We start from the raw sequence: 16,918 nt of genomic DNA, 5'->3' as shown, positions 1-16,918 counted from the left end.
TACCGTAGCTCTGATACCCATAAATGTAACACCCTTCACCCATATTCAACGCCAAAATAGGGTTAAGGAGCATTACCAACCTTACAACTCAATTTCATAAACTTTTCACTTATATAATATCATTTTAAACATTCATCATTCAAACTCAGTTAATTTATCCTTTATATGAGCCTACGAGGCCTCAATCATGCATTGTAAGTGGTTAGGTATTAAACTGGTCACTTGAGAAAATTTTCAACACAATAAAATTTTTCTCAGAACAAGGGACACATGCCAGTGTGGCCAGGCTGTGTGTCTCACATGGCCATCATACACACCCGTGTCACAGGTCGTGTGAACATTCGAAACGGGATCACATGGTCGTGTCTTAGCTCATATTCTACCCCGTGTTCAAATAAGAGAGGTTACTAACTTAGGTCAGATGGGCAACTACACGCACGTGTGCCTTTCGAAGTGGCCACACACGCCCGTGTGCCAGGCCATGTGCTAGGCCATGCCAAACTTATAGGGTATACTGACTTATGTAACACGGCCAAGTCACAAACCCATGTGCAAAATAAGGGTATACTGACTTGTACCACACGGCCGATCACACGCCCTTGTTTGAGACCGTGTGGAGCATACTGACTTCATTTCAATTTCTACATCAGGGGACACATGGCCGTACAACATGACTGTGTGTCACATACAGCTGAGACACACGCCCGTGTTCTCTGCCAGTGTGGACAAAAATAGGCTATTTACCAAGCTAATTTGCCACCCACAACTTTATGTACCTAAAAACCCAAACGTCAGCACAATATAGAATAATTGAACATATATTTTAGCCACAAACAAGACAAGTTTCATGCCATTTCCAACATTAATAACCGACATGCTTATAACTTATGTTTTACTTAATCAAAACATACCTAAACACATATACCAATCAACTAGCTAAACATTTATCAAACACATCATTTTGTACCAATTCACAAGCATGATACCAATTCTACAAACCTCATAATATATATCATTCACATATTCATCCGTGGACTCAAATACTTTTACATGAACTCACAACATAAACCATTTATTTATACATACCTACACTTGATTCAAACATACCAAACAAGCCAAGTATCATGGCTATACATGCCATATGACCAAACCATAAGCTCAAAAGTACCAAAGTGATGGTTGGATAGTGTAATGTAGTCTTCAACGATTCCCAAATCCGAGTTAGCTTTGAAATCACTATAAAACATGAAAAATAAACTAAAGTAAGCTTTATAGCTTAGTAAGCTCATATAATACAAATTTAACAAATCACATATACACTATTCATCAGTTTAAACATATTAATATAAAATTAATGATAGCAACGAACCTTCCATATACTTAATCATATGCTTATATGTAAATTCATGACTTCCTCTATTTGAATCTCATACTTTACATGTACATACCTATACAATTTCATAACGAACTCATACCTTTTTGGAATACTGTTGAATACTCGATATCTTGCACACTAAGTGCATATACATAGCCGAAGCTATCTCAGTCAAGCACACTAAGTGCCATATATAGTCAAAGGTATGTCGAATCGCACACTAAGTGCAACATATAGCTGATTTATCGTTGAACATAAAAAGCATAATTATAACAATGTTTATTACATACGAACTTAACTCAAATATTAAAACGACGAATCAAATCGATTAGTCGATAACTTTCGTTTTTCCTCGATCCTGATCCGAATTTCATTTTTCTTGAGCTAAATATATATTCAAAATTAACTCATTTAATCAACTATTTATTCAATTCAGTCCAAAATATACATTAGAGCTATTTTACACATTTGCCCCTAAACTTTCACATTTTTACAATTTAGTCATTATGACATAAAATTGCAAATTCATGCAATTTAGTACAAACCCATGCTTAGCTGAATTTACTACATGTTACTAGCAGCCCATATTTTCAACTTATTCACACTTTTAACCACCACATTTTACATTTTCTCAATTTAATCCCTTTTTGACATTTTTGTTAAAAATCACTTTACAAAAGCTATTAATCTAACATTAAACCTTCCAAATATATCATAAATCATCAAAGTACTCAAGCATTTAACAATGGAAACTTGATAATTCTTTAACAGTTTCACATTTTAAGGTATGGGCTAGCTAGATTACGTAGCAACAATCTCAAAAACGTAAAAATCATTAAAACCCGGACAAAATACATACCTAAATGCCAAGATTGTAGTTTTTGAATCTCTAACCCTATTTGCACAAGAAGAATCGATTGACGATGCTAAAAGATGATAGAAATTTGCTTTGTTTTAATTTAATTAACCATTAATAATCAATTTACTTTTTAACCTTTACAACATTTAATAATTACACCAAATGCCATGCCACTATCATCCTGTAATGCCCTGTACCCGAGACCGTTTCCAGAGTCGAACACGAGGTGTTAACGGGCTTAATTCATTACTTAAACAACTCATACAATTCATTTTAAAATTTCCAGACAAGCTGGCTAACTGCATCACAGTCGCTTTAAAAATCATATCTCGAGTTCTAAAACTCGAAATACAATTCCGTAAATTTTTCCTGAAACTAGACTCATATATCCATCTACTAATTTTTTCTAGAATTTTTGGTTGGGCCAATTAGTACAGTTTATTAGTTAAAGACTCCCCTGTTTTAGGGTTCAACTACTCTGACCTCTGTGTATTTCGAATCAGATATCTCCTTGTACAGATCTTCAATGACTATGCCATTTGTCTCTAATAAAACTAGACTCAATAATGAATCTGTACATATAAAGTATGACTTCTAATTATCTTTGTAAAATTTATGGTGAATTTCCAAAGTTAGAACAGGGGATCCAGAAATCACTCTGGCCCTGTTTCACAAAAATTTAAACATCTCATAAAATATAGCTCATATACCTGTTTCGCTTCTTCCATATGAAAATAGACTCATCAATCTTCGATTCCATAACTTATTCATTATTTAATTCCATTTGTACTATTTTTAGTGATTTTATAAATTCACGTCACTACTACTGTCTGAATCTATTTTATGGTAAATTTTACCTATTTCATAGTTTCCATGGATTAGCTAGTAATTTGACGTACATAACACCAAATATGATCATGATTAGCCATTCCAATGGCTACTCATTACCAAGCATTTTCATACCACTCAATAACCATATTATAAGACCATATATACAAAATGATTATAATGCTATACATGCCATACTCAAAATATACAAGCCATTATGCTAAGATGGTATACGGAGAGTGTGAGCGAGCCTCCGACCGTTCCCGATTTCCGAGCTGGCTTGTCAAAACTACAAGGAATGAAAAGGAGGGAGTAAGCATAAATGCTTAATAAGTTCACATGCAAATAGCAAGTAACATAACCATATAAGCAAACATAAAACATCATTTGCATAATCATCACCAAGACATTCATATCATATTTTCATTTATCATCTTACCATATTGTTGTTATATCGATTTTTCAACCCGAGGGTTAAGTACATACCTGTTCAAAGTACCCATTTCACAAAACTTACCAATACGTCCCTTTCATCTTGACTATTCCTCCATTTCAGAAGAACTTTACTCGTTGAACACATTGGAATATAATTCGGATACATGGAAAGTTTGCACATAAGTGCCACATATGTAGCCAAGCTACCATGTAACCCGCCCATAAGCGAACTCGAACTCAACTCAACGAGTTCGGATGCCTAGTTACATTTCACGAACTCAGACTCAACTCAACGAGTTCGGACATTCGCATCCATAAGTGAACTCGGACTCAACTCAACGAGTTCGGATGCCCAAATATCCCAGTGACATGTCACTTGTATCCTAATCCATTCCTAAGGTTCAACGGGACATTTTTCCCAATCATATGTCTCAACCATCTTCTATGGAATGTCCATACCGATACTCGGTAGTATTTCACATTTTCCAAGTATATCACATAATTTGACATATTATCAAACAATTGTCACAAGTATGATACTTCATAATAATTATCATATCATTTAAATAACATTAAAAAATTTAAAACAATAACTATGTTACCAACATTTACATATGAACTTACCTCGTATGCGAAAATGACTACTTTTACCATTTCGTCCACAACTTGGTATTTCCTCCATTTTAGCCCGAATTTCAGTTTTCCTTGCTCTATCATTTAAAATATAGTCTAATTAGGACTCACATTATTCAAATTGACCCAAAATCATATTTTGGAAAAATTACAATTTTGCCCCTAAACTTTTGCATATTTACACTTTTGCCCCAAAGCTCGTAAATTAAACTTCAGCCTATTTTCTTATGTTTTATGACATGCTGATCATTTTTCCCTTCTATGGCAACATCAAATTCTCACTCTAACATGTACTTATGACTATTAGGTATTTTTACCGATTAAGCCCTTTTGCTCGTTTTCACTTAAAACCGAGTAGCACAAGTTGTCTAACATAATTTAAAACCTCATATTCTATCATAAAACACCAAAATACACAAATTTCACCTATGGGTATTTTTCCAAATATAAACCCTAGGTTAAATTATTGCTAGCATAAGCTAAATCGAGCTACCGAGACTCCAAAAACGTAAAAATCATTAAAAACGAGGCTAGAACGGACTTACAATCGAGCTTGGAAGCTTGAAAAACCCTAGCCATGGTTTCTCCTTGCTATATTCAGCCATGGGGTTGAAGATGAGCAAAATTGGCTTTTAATTTTGTATTTTAATTCATTTTACCCCTAAATGACCAAAATGCCCTTACTACTAAACTTTCCAAAAATTCCATCCATGTCCAATTTTTGTCCATAGACTTATAAATTGGTAAAATTGCTATTTAAGACCTCCTAATTAATATTTCAAAACAATTTCATACTAGAAACTTCTAGAATGCAAGTTTTGCAAATTATTCGATTTAGTCCCTAATTTCAATTTAAGCACTTTATGCATAAAATTTCTTCACGAAATTTTCACACAATCATGCAATCGTATCATAGACCTTAAAATAATCATAAAATAATTATTTCTATCTCGGATTTTGTGGTCACGAAACAACTATTCCGATTAGGCCCAAAATCAGGATATTACACATCCACTATCATAATAATGGTCTATTTACCACTTAAGGACCTTAAATTTAAGGTTCTGTAGCTATTAAACGCCTTTAGCTAATAGAACAATATTTTTTCATTTTACGCGATTTAGTCATTTTTATCAAATTAACCATTCAACCAATAAAATTTCTTAACGAAACTTTCACACAATCATTAAATCATGCTATAAACATTAAATCATAATAAAATAAATATTTTTACTTTGAACTTGTGGTCCCAAAATCACTTTTCTAATTTGACTAAAAACGGGCTGTTACAATTTCAAAGTTTGGCATTAAGGGCATTTTGGTCATTTGGGTAATAAAGACAAAATTAAACACATAAAAGATGTCATCTTCTCAATTTCATCCTTCCATGGCCCAAAATGACAAGAGAAGGCATAGCTAGGGTTTTCCAAGCTTTCAAGCTCGATTGTAAGTCCGTTCTAGCCCCGTTTTTAATGATTTTTATGTTTTTGAGATCCATGTAAACTAATCTAGCTATTCCAAGGACTATTTTGAAGTATTGTCAAAGTATAAAATTTTATCCATGTTAGACATGCATGTATTTTGATGTTTAATGGCAGAAAATGTATTTTAGTTTAAGATAAACAACTTTTGCTAAGTGATTTTCGGTAAAATTGTCAAAAAGGACTTATTTGTAAAAGTTATAAAATGAGTAGTAAAAGTGTGATTAAGTGGAAAATGTGGGCTGATTGAGTATGGAAATGGTTCGGCTAGGCTTGGGTGTAGAAGAAGTTGAATACATTTCATTTTACGAGCCTAGGGACTAAATCGTAAAAATGTAATTTTGTCCATAATATGATTTTTGGGCCAAATTGAATAATCTGAGTATAAATGAGTTAAATTTGTTATTATAGATCAAGAAAGATGAGGTTCGGACCTAGATCGGGGGAAAAAAATATTTGATGATTAGGGCCAATTATACTATTTTTGTACTGAGGTAAGTTTGTATATAAATAATGCAATGTTATATTTATGTTTTAAATGCTTTAATATTGTATGAATTGTGCAATTGACTCTTTGGACGTATTCGAAAAATTTTTAACAAGCGAGAAATCCCGTTTGAACCTTAGGAATAGAATAGGATAGGAGTGACATGTCACTAGGAACCCATGTATATATGCGTTTATGTGATCTGAGTGCTGGTCTTGTACATCCTACTAGTGGCTGGGTATTCCGATATATGTTGCAGATACCTGACATCTTGTGTAAGCAGCATTGTGTAGCTATATCATGACCGACAGCTTGTGTGAGCAGGCCTGTGAATAGCTTGAGAGTGAGCCTATATGTGTTATGAGATATGAGGTAGCTTTGGCTACATTGTGGCACTTATGTGCAAGACTTTTTGAGTATCCGTTAATATTCCAACTATTCAATAGGAATGCCAAAGATGTGAAAGGATGTGGTTATGTTACGAGTTGGTACAGGTATGTATATAAAACTCCTAAGTAATAAATTCAATAAGTGATGAACTCGGGGTAAGGTTGTAATTAATGCAAGTTATGACTCTGAGATTTTAATAATAGTTATGTTATCCCACTATGAGGCTTATTCAATCTTAAAAGCTCGGCTCTTTGAGGAGCTATAGGTTTCAATTGGGGATTAGGAGGGGGTGGAGGTTGTTGAGCAGCTGGGTTCATAGGAATATATTGAGTGAACCACACATTCATCATTTGAAAGAAGGCTTCTTTAGCCTCTCCTCCCTGGCTATCCGTTACAGGTCTAGAATTAGACGGCATTGTCCCTTGAGTGGGAGCGAGCATTACTCTCAACCTCATCAGCTATAGCTCGTTTGGGATCCATTTACAATATGAAAACACTTTTAAAAATGTCAGGAGTCATCACACTATCACAGTTTATATATGGCATGTATAGCTAGAATCTCACACAGGCTATGTTAGTCCTAAATTGACTAAACCGTAACTCTGATACCAATAAATGTAACACCCCTCACCCATATTTAATGCTGAAATAGGGTTACAGAGCATTACCGAACTTAAAATTCAATTTCACAAACTTTTCACATACATAATATTATTTTATACATTCATCATTCAAACTCAGACAATTTATCCTTTATACAAGCCTACGAGGCCTTAATCATGCATTGTAAATGGTTAGGTATTAAATTGGTTACTCGAGAAATTTTTCAACACTTAATAATTTTTTTCTCAAAACAGAGGACACACGCTCGTGTGGCTAGGCCGTGTGTCTCACACGGCCATCAGACACACCTGTGTCATAGGTCTTGTGAACATTCGAAATGGGAGCACATGGCCGTGTCCCAGCCCGTGTTCTACCCCATGTCCAAATAAGTGAGGCTACTGACTTAATTTACACAGCCAACCACACACCCATGTGTCACGCCCGTGTGCCCTTCGAAGTGGCCACACACGCTCGTGTGCCAAGCCATGTGCTAGGATGTGCCAAACCTGTAGGGTATACAGACTTATGTGACACGACCAAGTCACATGCCTGTGTGCTAGGCCGTGTGCAAAATAGGGGTATACTGACTTGTACCACACGGCCGATCAAAAGCACGTGTGTGAGACTGTGTGGAGCATACTGACTTCATTTCAATTTCCACACCAGGGGACGCACGGCCATACAACATGACTATGTGTCACACAAAACTGAGACATACGCCCGTGTCTCTGCCCGTGTGGACAAAAATAGGCTATTTACCAAGCCAATTTGCCACTCACAACTTCATGTACCTAACAATCCAAATGGCAGCACAATATAGCAAAATTGAACATATATTTTAGCCACAAACAAGAAAAATTTCATACCATTTCCACAATTAATAATCAACATGCTTATAACTTATGTTTTTCTTATCAAAACATACCTAAACACATATACCAATCAACTAGCTAAACATTTATCAAGCACACATCATTTTGTACCAATTCACAAGCATGATACCAATTCCACAAACCTCATAATATATATCATTCACATATTAATCCATGGACTCAAAATAATTTTACATGAACTCACAACATAAACCATATATTTATACATACCTATACTTGATTCAAACATACCAAGCAAGCCAAGTTTCATGGCTATATAAATATACAAGCCAAAACAAAACCAACATGAACAATATCCTATACATGCCATATGACCAAACCACTAGCTCAAAAGTACCAAAGTGATGGTTCGATAGTGTGATGTAGTCTCCGACGATTCCTGAATCCGAGTTAGCTTTGAAATCACTATAAGACATGAAAAATAAACAAAGTAAGCTTTACGACTTAGTAAGCTCGTATGATACAAATTTAACAAATCACACATATACAATTCACCAATTTAAACAAATTAGAATAAAATTCATGATAGCAACAAACCTTCCATATACTTAATCATAAGCTTATATGCAAATTCAAGACTTCCTCTATTTGAATCTCATACTTTACATTTACATACCTGTACAATTTCATAATGAACACATACCTTTTGGAATACTTTTGAATACTCTGTAACACCCCTAACCTGTATCCATCGCCGAATTAGGGTAACGAGGCATTAACTAAACAAGAACATAATAATTTTGCCTTTTCAAACATTCACAAATTATACACATATCATTTTAACATTATACGAATTATACAACTGATTTAACTTTAAACATATCTTATAAATCATAATACAACATACGAATCATTACACAAGTCAAATATAATATACTTTTAAGTATAAATACATTTGAACCAACTCATATAATAAGCCAACATCATCTTGAACAATTATGCACTTCCATAATCTATCTTAACATCAATGCATAAAACTCATAATTTTTCTTTAGCAAATTCACATATAAGTATTTTAATAGAAATTGACAAAAGTTCCTATTCATTTGGTCAATTTTCATCTCATTAACCGAATAGGCACATACCTGTCATCATTTTTCCTTTCAACTATTTTTCATCACAAACAAATATACAACCGCACATGGAAACATGTATAAACATCCCATAATTTCCATTTTCTAAATACATCATTCAAATATATTTTACCTATGCAAAAACCCTAACCGAAACAATTCATTATGCCATGAAATTTTATACATACAATGATCGTTACATCAACCACTTCCAAATTTACTAACATCATTAAACCATTTTCCAACATACAACATTTATCACATAAACCATTCATGTATAATATATAACATCATAACTAAAAGTAAGCTCAAACCATAACCAAAGTATGATTGAAATTATCATGGAAATTAAGCCATTTTCGCATGGCTCAAGTTATACATATTCAAGGTCGAACGAAATACATATTAGCCTATACATGCCATAAGTTCGAAAATAAACTTTTAAAAGTACCGAGGTGGACGATAGTGTAGATGACTTCGATAATGATCCTTGAGCTCGTAACTTACAATCAAAATCTATAAAACAGAGTAACCAAAAACACACAGAGTAAGCTAACTTAGCTTAGTAAGCCTTAAGCATTTATCAACTCAATAATATAAATATCAACTTTTTAAAATCCAAATAAACTAATCTACTAAATCAATGTATATTAAATTTTAACTTTACAAATCCAAAACCACACATGATTATCATATCTACCATTTTGGCCGAATACTTATATGATTAGCATTTTGCAAGTTTTCATACCACTTTCAAAGTCAAATATCATTATAAATTTTAAAAAATATACTTTCACACATCTATACAAGCTCACAAAACCACATTTGACTTCATATACCATCATCACTTATTTAGAAGAATATGCAAGATCAAACATATCTTTACATAAATATACATACCTATGTGGCCGAATTTACAAGTTCAATTGGAACACCACATAAATACTTACCTATATGACCGGATATACCAAGTTCATTATATCATTTCATAAGTACATACCTATAAGACCAAATATACAAGGTTCAATATATCATCACATATGGCTGATTATACAAAATTCAATATATCATCACATATAGCCGAATACACAAATTCAATATACCATCACATATGGCCGAATATACCAATTCAATATATCATCACATATGACCGATTATACAAGGTTCATATAGCTCAGTTTTCTTATTCACTTACCACATCAACATGAATTCTTTTAAATATAGACTTAAAAATAAATTACTGACGTAAAGCCTGCTAGGCATAAGCCTGAATCACACACCGGCATAAGGCCTGCTAGACCCAAGGTCTGATATTTATTCACCGGCACTAAGCCTACTAGGCACAAAGCCCAATCAAATTCTCCAGCACAATACTTGCTAGGCTCGAATCCCGAATATCACAATTATAGAATCCTTCCATAACAGTTCATATATTGAATGGTCTAAATATTCTATGTAATTCATACAAACTTTCAGAGGTTTAAACTCAGTCGAATAAAACTCAACCACATTAATTCAATGATAAATCACATTAGGTTATTATACTAATAAACTATAAAAATTTGAATCATCATAGTAAAACATTCTATGTTCAAAATAAACGATGTTTAATTGCTTAAAGACTTACCCGAATATCGACGGACGTTATAAATTGGCTATTCAATTATTTTTGCTTTTCCCCGATCCAAGTCCAATTTCTTTTGTTCTTGATCTATATAATTCCAAAATAACCTCATTTAAACACAATTTTATTCAATTTAAGCCAACAACACATAAATGGGTAAATTACCATTTTACCCCTTATATTTCATACTTTTACAAATTAGTCCTAATTGCACAAAACACAAAATACACAAAATCTCACCACATCATAGTTAGGCCGAATCTTCCTTATGCCCATACTAGTCCATATATTTAATTTATTTATCATTTTAGCCCTCCAATTTATTATTTTTGCAATTTAATCCTAATTACTCAAAATCATAAAAAACTCCAATACAAAACATATTAATCCAAAACATATATTTCATAATTTATCGTCAAACATCACAAAACACAAATATTCATCAATGGCATAATTCAAAATATTCACCAAAATAAAAAATTCAAGCATGGGTCTGGTAGTACTCGAAGCAACGACTCAAAAACGTAAAAATTATCAAAAACCAAAACCAAACTAACCTTGAATATAGCTTGAAATTGGCCGAAAATCACAAAACTCTTGTTTCTTTTTCTTTTATCAAGTTTCAGTGGTGAGATATATAATGTATATAATTTTATTTTATATTTTAATATAATATATGTTAATATTTAACATATTTTACTTATTTAAATATAATATATGTTAACATTTAACATATTTTACTTATTTATCCTTTAATAATAAAATAGAAAACCATTATAAACTTGGGCATAATCGTCCATCACAAAGGCTTATGGTTTATTTTCAACATAAACACTCCAACTTAAAAAACCACTAACAATTCAACCATTATGCTTTAATCTATCAAGTTTTCAATTTACGCGATTAAGTCCGTTTATTTAATTGGACACTCAAACAATAAATTAAATTACGAAATTTTCACGGATACTACTTCACACATAATAAACACGAAAAATAATATTTAAATATTTTTCTGACTCAGATTCATGGTCTCGAAACCACCGTTTCGGTTAGGGTCTAAATTGGACTGTTACAACACTCCCCCCTTAGGGATTTTTGTCCCCTAAAATCTTACCAGTGAATAGGTTCGGATAATGTTCTTTCATTGCATTTTTTGGCTCCCACGTTGCTTCCTCAATTCCATGCTTATGCCACAGTACTTTAACCAACGGAGTTTTTTTTATTTCGTAACTCTTTAATCTCATGAGCCAGAATACGAATTTGTTCTTCCTCGTATGACATGTCTGACTGAATCTCAATCTCTGATGGACTAATCACATGCGAGGGGTCAGATCTATATCACCGAAGCATTGAAACATGAAATACATTATGGATCTTATCTAACTTAGGTGGCAACAACAGTCTATACGCAATCGGTCCAATCCTCTCTATAATCTCGTACGGTCCAATAAATCTCAGGCTCAATTTGCCTTTACGACCAAACCTGAGTATTTTCTTCCTCAGTGAGACTTTCAAAAATACTTTATCCTCAATCTAAAACTCTATGTATTTACGTTTCAAGTCTGCATACGATTTCTGTCGGTCTGATGCTGCTTTTAAACTTTCACGGATCACTTTTACTTTCTGTTCTATTTCTTTGATCAAATCAACCTCGTGTATCTTATTTTCACTGAGGTGTATGACATTTACGACTGTACGAAGCTTCATAAGGTGCCATTTTGATACTCGATTGAAAGCTATTATTGTACGCAAATTCAATCAGAGGTAGATATCGTTCCCACATACCTTCAAAGTCGAGAATGCAACATCTCAACATATCCTCAAGTATCTGAATAATTCACTCAGACTGACCGTCTATCTGGGGATGAAAAGTAGTACTAAAATGCAGTTTAGTACCTAATGCATCTTGCAGTTTCTTCCAAAACCACAATGTAAACCTCGGATCTCTATCTGAAATAATAGATATAGGCATACCATGTAACCTCATGATCTAAGAAACATACAATTCAGCCAGTTTATCAAGTGAGTAATCTGTACGAACCGGAACAAAGTGACCAGATTTAGTCAATCCATCAACAATAACCCAGATTGCATCTTTCTTGCTCGGTGTCAATTGTAAATCGAATATGAAATCCATCGTGACCCTATCCCATTTCCATTCAGGCATCATAATCGGCAGTAGCAATCCGGAAGGTACCTGATGCTCGGCTTTTACTTGCTGAGAGACTAAACATTTCGATACAAAGTCAGAAATGTCTCATTTCATACCTTGCCACCAATAATTCTGTTTCTGATCATTATACATCTTCGTACTACCCGGATGAACAAATAGTCTACTGTTGTGAGCTTCAATCAAGATCATCTAAATCAACTCTGTATTTCTTGGAACACATTCAGTTTTTGAATCTCAAACAATCATCAACATCAATTCGAAACTCTGAATCAGTTTTTGAATCACATTGAACCCGTTTCACTATCAAATCATTATCGATTTTCTGAGCTTTACAAATCTGCTGAATAAATAATGGTTTTGCTTTTAACTCAGCTATTATCGCACCATCATCTGACATAGCTATATGTGCATTCATCAGCAACAACATTAGCCTTTCTTGGGTGATACTCAATCACAAGTTAATAGTCTTTCAACAATTCTAACCATCGACGCTGTCTCAAATTCAAATATTTCTGAGTCATCAAATACTTCAAACTTTTGTGATCAGAATAAACATGAAATTTCTCCCCGAACAGATAATGACGCCATATCTTCAATGCGAATACTATAGCTGCCAATTATAAATCACGAGTCAGATAGTTCTTTTCATGCGGTTTAACTGTCTTGAGGCATAAGCTATAACTCTGCCTTCCTGCATCAAAACACAACCCAAACCATTTAAAGATCCATTACTAAAGATAACAAATTCTTTACACGATTCTGGCTGAACTAGCATTGGAGCTTTGGTCAAAAGGTCTTTCAATTGATCAAAGCTTTTCTGGCACTTTTTAACCACTCAAACTTAACATCTTTCTGTAGCAGCTTCGTCATCGGAGTTGCAATCATAGAGAAACCTTTCACAAACCGTCTATAGTATCTAGCAAGTCCAAGAAAACTTTTGACTTCAGAAACGTTTCTTAGAGGTTTCCAATCAAGTATTGCTAAAATTTTGCTCGAATCAACTCGAATACCTGATGTTGAAACAACATGTCCCTGTAAGCTAACTTCGTGTAACCAAAACTCACATTTACTAAACTTCGCATACAACTATTTTTCTCGCAAAGTCTGTAACACAAGTCTCAAATGCTCGGCATGTTCGGTTTCATTATGGGAGTAGATTAGTATATCATCAATGAACACAACCACAAACCGATCTAAATTCTGCCTGAAGATCTGATTCATCAAATCCAAAAAAATAGCAGGTGCATTAGTAAGTTCGAATGGCATAACTAGAAACTCATAATGTTTGTACCTCATTCGAAAAGTAGTTTTTGGCACATCGGAGTCTCTGACTAACAACTAATAATAACCTAATTTCAAATCTATCTTTGAAAACACTGAAGCCCCTTTCAACTGATCAAACAGATCGTCAATCCATGGTAACGGGTATTTATTCTTTATAGTTACCTTATTTAGTTGGCAGTAATCAATACACATTCTCATAGTTCCATCTTTCTTTTTCACAAATAGAACTGGTGCACCCCAGGGAGAAAAAATCAATCGTGCAAAACCTCTATCTGTTAACTCTTGCAACTGTGATTTCAACTCTTTTAATTTAGTAGGTGCCATTTGATACGGAGCTATCGAAATCAGAGTCATTCCCGGTACTAACTCAATACCAAACTCTACCTCTCGAATAGGTGGCAAACCCGACAATTCTTCAAGAGACACATCCGGATACTCACACACAACTGGTACAGATTCAATCCTCTTTTCAGTTACTTTACTATCAAGAACATAATTTTCTCACATATTTTTGAGCTAACATCGAAGATATTACCGCTGGTAAACCATTCAGATCATTAGATTCAATCCGAATAACCTCGTTGTTCTGATATCTCAAATCAATGGTCTGTCTTTTTCAATTAATAATAGCATCGTGAAAAGTCAGCCAATCCATACCCAAAATTATATCAAACTCATCGAAAAGTAACAACATCAAATCGGCTAAAAAGCATGAATCTCGAATCATCAACGGGCAATTCTTACACACTTTGTCAACCAGAACACACCGGCCCAGGGGTTTGATACTCGAATCACAAACTCAGTAGACTCAATAGGCAAAGTCTTACTGGATACTAATGTTTCACACATATGAATGAGTCGAACCAGGATCAATCAATGCAATAACACTAGTATCATAAAGAGTGAAAGTACCAGTAATAACATTTGGGGAAGAAGCATCCTCACGAGCGCGTATAGCATATGCTCTGGCAGGTGCATGAGCCTCAGATTGAACTGCTGTATCTTTTGTCCCTCTCTGACTACCACCTACATTACTTGAATATCTAGGTGGTCTGCATTGGACTGACATGTTACTCGGTTTCACGCTCTGAACAGTGTTTTGCTTAGCTAACATCGGGCAATCTCGGATAAAATGATTCATCGATCCACATTTAAAACAAGACCGATCATGCTTTCAGAATGCCATTTACCATAATGCTTACACTTGAGTCTGTTCTGCCAATCATTTCCAACACTAGCAATCGAAGTGGCTCATAAACTCACAGGAGGTCGATCTCGATCTCGTCTAGAAAAGTCCGAAGTAGCTTTAAATTGACTAGAACCATCTCTGAACTTCTTCGATGCTGAGTGAAAAGTCTTACTCGATGATCTTTTACAGGAATCTCTAGCTTCAAAATCAGCTTTTCTTTTCTCTTTCCCAAGCTCTTCGACTTTGCAAGCTCGCTCAACAAGTACCACGAACTCTTTAATTTCAAGTATACCAACCAGCAATTTAATGTCTTCATTTAAACTGTCTTCGAATCTTTTACACATGATAGCTTCGGTTGAAACACATTCACAACCATATCGACTAAGTCTCACAAATTTCTGCTCATACTCGGTTACGGTCATACGACCCTGTTTCAATTCTAGAAATTCTTTGCATTTCTAGTCGATAAATCTCTGGTTGATGTATTTCTTATAGAACTCAGTCTAAAAGAATTCCCAGGTCACTATCTCTTTTGGGATCACCGATACTAGTGTATTCCACTAGTGATATGGAGTGTCTCGTAATAAAGATATAGCACACTTTAAACATTCATCCGGAGTACAAGATAGCTCGTTAAACACACGGATAGTATTATCAAGCCACAACTCAGCCCGCTCAGCATCATCATCATCATTAGCTTTAAATTCTTTGGCCCCGTGTTTTATGATTTTATCTAGAAGAGGCCTATTAAATCTCATCAGATCAATCATTGGAGGTACCACAGGTATCAGAGATGGATTATTCGGGGGTGGAGGTCATTGTACAGCCGGATTAGTCTGGATATACTGAGTAAACCAATCGTTCATCATTTGATAGAAGGCTTGCTTAGCCTCTCCCTCATGGCTACTCGAGATAGGTCGAGATTCAACTGGCGCTGTCCCATGCGTGGGAGTAGGCGCTACACTATCTACATCATCAGCTACAGCTCTATCGGGATCCATTTACTATATGAAAGCACATTTTCAAATGTCAGAAGTCATCACACTATTGCAGTATAAATTATGGCATGTATAGCTAAACTCGCACACGCTACGTTAGTCTTAGAACTGACTAAATCGTAGCTCTAATACCAATAAAATATAACACCCCTAATCCGTCGCCAAATTAGGGTAACGAGGCATTAACTAACTGAGAACATAATAATATTTCTTTTTCAAACATTCACAAATTATACACATATCATTTTAGCATTATACAAATTATACAACTGATTTAACTTTAAACATATATTATAAAGCATAATAAAACATAAAAATCATTACACAAGTCAAATATAAGATACTTTTAAATATAAATACATATGAACCAACTCATATAATAAGCCAACATCATCTTGAACAATTATGCACTTCCATAATCTATCTTAACATCAATGCATAAAACTCATGATTTTTCTTTAGAAAATTCACATATAAGTATTTTAATAGAAATTGACAAAAGTTACTATTTATTTGGTCAATTTTCATCTCATTAACCGAATAGGCACATACCTATCATCATTTTTCCTTTCCACTATTTTTCATCACAAACA

This window comes from Gossypium hirsutum, chromosome A01 (genome assembly GCF_007990345.1).
Source record: "Gossypium hirsutum isolate 1008001.06 chromosome A01, Gossypium_hirsutum_v2.1, whole genome shotgun sequence".
In the NCBI taxonomy this organism is placed as follows: Eukaryota; Viridiplantae; Streptophyta; class Magnoliopsida; order Malvales; family Malvaceae; genus Gossypium; species Gossypium hirsutum.
This window is presented reverse-complemented; position numbering follows the sequence as displayed.